This window comes from Alosa pseudoharengus, unplaced genomic scaffold, assembly GCF_046254945.1.
Source record: "Alosa pseudoharengus isolate Yale_2024_CS ecotype anadromous, Long Island Sound unplaced genomic scaffold, YU_APseudo_1.1 YU_APseudo_1.1_scf_66, whole genome shotgun sequence".
Classification (NCBI taxonomy): domain Eukaryota; kingdom Metazoa; phylum Chordata; class Actinopteri; order Clupeiformes; family Clupeidae; genus Alosa; species Alosa pseudoharengus.
Window position 1 is genome coordinate 256,420 of NW_027468855.1, and position 4,707 is coordinate 261,126.

Here is a 4,707-nt window from a genome sequence, read left to right on the forward strand (position 1 = left end):
ACTGCACTAATCAGCATCTCCGTAGCACATATGGGAAAGGCAGCGCTGTGCTACATAGCACTTTAACAATGTCAACGCAGGTTCGAATCCGGCCTGAAGCACCTTCTGGCCCTTTCCGCGGTCTCACGTTGTTTTACGCGACGGTGCCCTCTGCTCAGCGTCTTCCCGATCGCCCGCGACATCTTATGAAGCAGAGAACCTGGGTGTTTGTAACTGTTTGCGTCCTGTTTCTTGTGTTTTTTTACTGAGGGCAATCATATGAATCATTGATATCCATTGCAACACCCAGAGGAGTAAAACATAATTTTACAAAATAGGGGAATGCCGCGATCAGCGGACTTTGACCTACGCACGCACGCACGCAGTAGCCGGCAGTCACGAGACTCTAATCACGTATAATGAGCACTGCATTAATCAGCGTCTCCGTAGCACACATGGGAAAGGCAGCGCTGTGCTACATAGCACTTTAAGAATGGCATCGCCGGTTCGAATCCGGCCTGAAGCACCGTCCGGCAGTTTCTGCGGACTCACGTTGTTTTACGCGACGGTGCCCTCTGCTCAGCGTCTTCCCGATCGCCCGCGACATGTTATGAAGCAGAGAACCTGAGTGTTTGTAACTGTTTGCTCCTGTTTCTTGTGTTTTTTTACTGAGGGCAATCATATGAATCATTGATATCCATTGCAACACCCAGAGGAGTAAAAAATAATTTTACAAAATAGGGGAATGCCGTGATCAGCGGACTTTGACCTACGCACGCACGCAGTAGCCGGCAGTCACGAGACTCTAATCATGTATAATGAGCACTGCATTAATGGTGTCTCAGTAGCACACATGGGAAAGGCAGCGCTGTGCTACATAGCACTTTAAGAATGTCATCGCAGGTTCGAATCCAGCCTGAAGCACCGTCCGGCCGTTTCCGCGGTCTCACGATGTTTTACGCGACGGTGCCCTCTGCTCAGCGTCTTCCCGATCGCCCGCGACATCTTATGAAGCAGAGTTTGTAACTGTTTGCGTCCTGTTTCTTGTGCTTTTTTACTGAGGGCAATTATATGAATCATTGATATCCATTGCAACACCCAGAGGAGTAAAAAATAATTTTACAAAATAGGGGAATGCTGCGATCGGCGGACTTTGACCTACGCACGCACGCACACAGTAGCCGGCAGTCACGACCCACACAGCAAAAGGACTCCGCGGCGGATCCGCCGCGGATGTATGACGGCATCCGGAACGGACCCGCGAAACGGACCCGTATCGGAGTCCAGATGCTCTCAGGAACGGATCCGCTACGAAGGCGGATCGCGGACCCGCCGTGGCTCCGCGCTGCATCCGCCCCGCATCCGCGATTAAAACCTTACCTCCGCGGCGGGTCCGTTTGGGACCCGTAAATTGATACATACACCCGCCGCGGACCCGCAACGGACTCATAAAGGCTCATCTGGCCCGGGTCCGTTTCGGACCCGTTTATCTCATTTTCAAAATTCCTTCTGTTTTTGCTGTAGGATTAAATAGGATAAACTATAGGATAAAAGTAAAACTATCACTAGGCCTAGCCTAGGCTACTACAGCAAGATAGGCCTACGATTAGCATCGCCTCGTATTTTTAACTTAACAATACTGTCAATAAACCTAACAGAAAAGGTTTAAGTCAAGACATCAATTTACTGTACAAACGTGATCACTACTCAATGGAAATATAAAATGGACATTTATGGAAAGTTACAGGTTATAAGCTATTCTGTTTTTGTTAAGTAGCCTACGTTGCCTAGGCTACTCTACATTAATTTTGAGGTCAAAACCTAATTTAGTGCTTTATCAGCCTAGGTCAGTGCAGACATGAAATATTTTATCTAATAGGCTACAACTTCAATGAAATGCTGCGCTATGCACATCTAAAATATCAGAAAATGAATAACTGGTGAATGACAAGAAGTTCAATAAAAAGATTGTTTAATGCTTATTTCTCCTACTAATCCATTTGTGTGGATGGAGGCGGAACATGTCTCCTCGTTGCCCGATCCACCGCCAGTTGAAACACCTAATTGCGTGCTTGGTGACCTCAGCGTCCGTGGCTGACCGTGTCACCATGTTTTTCCTCACAGCACCTGTAATCAAACAGACAGATATGTTTATGTTTATGGTATGTAGCATCCAAAGCCAAGTATGCTTACACAATACAATATATGAGATAGGTATTAAGGAGATTAAATTTAAAAAGAAACATGACTTACAAAGCTCCTCTGTTCGCTGCACGTTGAGGGCTGGTGTGGGGGTGGAGGGAGTTGAGGAGGGACTGCCATTCCTGGCCCATAGTGAGGTGGGCGGTGTGCGAGAGGGGGAAAAAATTTATTAAATGGTAGTCATCATTGATAATACACATGGGGCCTTTCTATTCACTAATATTTCAGAGATCAGTCCCTACCTTGAGTAACTCTCCGTATGTTAAATGCGGGTGCAGGTGCAGGGAGTTGAGGTGGTGAAGAGTGTTGCGGTCCTGCCCCATGGTGAGGTGCTAAGGGAGATAAATGGTTGTGATCTGTTAACCATGGTAGGCTGAGAGCTACAGGGCCAAACAATGGCAAACAAAAACAAATCTCTGGTCATACTGGACATGAATTTGTATGTTTCAACATTTTGGTATGCACTATCTATATCAACTCCATGAATGGATTAACATTGAAATCAATGTGTTTCAATACAATCTGATAATAATGAATTAACTTTTCAGGCAATATTGCATGAATGCAGATGTTTTAACTGACAAAATATTTGGCTGAGATTTTGAAAGTAATGTATGAAGTATGCAGAAAATCTGAGATGGTAATGCAGATGCAATCTGTTGATTTGAAATAGAGTGACTACTGCTGTGTTAATATAGATGGGGCCACTGTATTCAATTTTATTTCAGAGATCAGTCTTTACCTTAACAGTTTTCTCCAGGTTGAGGGGTAGTGACTCGGCTGCCTGGCACTCGGCAAGATGGTGGAGCTGGAGGAATAGATACAAGGAGAGGGGAATGTCTTTAGCACTAAGAATGTTAACCATATCTCTAATATTAATATAATGATTTAGTTATTTCAATGTTAAGAGATTATTACTTACTTTGCCAGTGCAATTGGCTTGGGCTTGAGGCTTCAACTGATATACCAGGCGAGTTGGAAGGTACCTCAGAGATGCAAAGTCACCATTTACTGGCTCTTCTTCACTCTCATCAGAGTCCTCGAAACGATGGCTGTTAAATAACGATATCATTATGGTTATTGCAATCCCAAAATTTCCAAATATACATATAGTACAAGCATCTCTGGTCTATTTTGGAATGCTACGGGAATGTGTTCACATTACATTTTAACAACCCAGAAAGTATCTTCATCAAGCGAACCCAACAGAGGCAATCATAACGTTAGATAAAAGTTGACGCTGCAGAACAAACAAAATAGAAGATGGGGACCAAGTTCCATACAGTTAAGTTACGTTAGCATAATAAATCACAAACAGACGCCAATACTCATTAGTTGTCTGAACTGACTTAAACAGTGATTAAAATGCCGAGGCTTTCATTACAAAGATGGCAGAAGGACACTAAAGTTACGTATGAGACCAAACTTGGCAAAATGCAAACGTTAATGCACAGCTAGCTAGAAGCTAGGGCTAAACCATTATCAGTGAGTCAACATGCTAAAGTTGTAGGTAGCTTTCATAGCAGACGAGTGCTTCACTGACTTCATTGACTGAAATACCAGTGCCAATGTATCAGCTTAATCAAGGATTGCATCGCAAACGTGATCTCAAACATATATATGTATAATAGACATTAGCAATAACTTATGCAATTGCGCTTAGCAGCATGCTAGCTATCGATAGCAGCTGTATGCCGCTAGCATAGTAGCACTATGGACTATGGACAACAGCAACACATTAAAACAGACAAGACCAGACTAACGTTAAATAACAATGTGTGTTTTTTAAATCACACTACCATAACATATTCTGCCGAAATTGCTAACCCATTTTAAATCAAATAGGCTACAGACTCATATGAGCATCACAGCTAACAATAACGTTAACTTAGCCTGTTGCTCAAAATTACAAACGTCTGCACTAATATCAAACAACGTCATTACAATCAATAAACATGATAAGTATAAAACCACAAAGGCCAATGTTTAGCTATTGTGAATGTCGCAATATATTAATAAATATCACTTACTCGAGAGGGTTCAGCGCAACCGTGTCCCAGCAAAGAAAATATCCACTAGTATGACTCTTCTCGGCTCTTGATGTACAGTCATATTCAACCGTTACAGTACAGGCGCGTCCGCGCCCGCGGATCCGACATGGGTCCACTCAGGACCCGCTGTTTGACAGTAGAATTTACGGAGCCGCCTGGAGGCGGAGCTGATCCTCTGTGCGGCACCAAAACGAATGCGACAGTCACGCGGGTTTGGCGACTTGAAGGCGGATCCGCCTAGGAGTCTACTGCTGTGTGGGGAGACTCTAATGAGCTCTGCATTAATCAGCGTCTCCATAGCACACATGGGAAAGGCAGCGCTGTGCTACATAGCACTTTAACCATGTCATCGCAGGTTCGAATCCGGCCCTTAAGCACCGTCCGGCAGTTTCCGCGGACTCACGTTGTTTTACGCGACGGTGCCCTTTGCTCAGCGTCTTCCCGATCGCCGGCGACATCTTATGAAGCAGAGAAC

At 44.4% G+C, this 4,707-nt stretch overlaps 1 long non-coding RNA gene across 2 annotated transcripts; it reads right to left on the bottom strand.

Moving 5' to 3' along the window:
• Positions 1–1,934: 1,934 nt before the first annotated feature.
• On the bottom strand, positions 1,935–4,462 carry LOC143109035 (uncharacterized). 2 transcript variants are annotated; one of them, XR_012983791.1, is made up of 7 exons: positions 4,212–4,462; positions 3,347–3,421; positions 3,104–3,233; positions 2,924–2,989; positions 2,424–2,513; positions 2,233–2,303; positions 1,935–2,106 (listed from the first exon to the last, which is right to left on the bottom strand). It is a non-coding gene; the product is annotated as an uncharacterized LOC143109035 (long non-coding RNA). The 2 variants fall into 2 exon arrangements; XR_012983790.1 differs by having other exon boundaries at positions 3,347–4,460.
• Between the last annotated feature and the right edge of the window lie 245 nt (positions 4,463–4,707).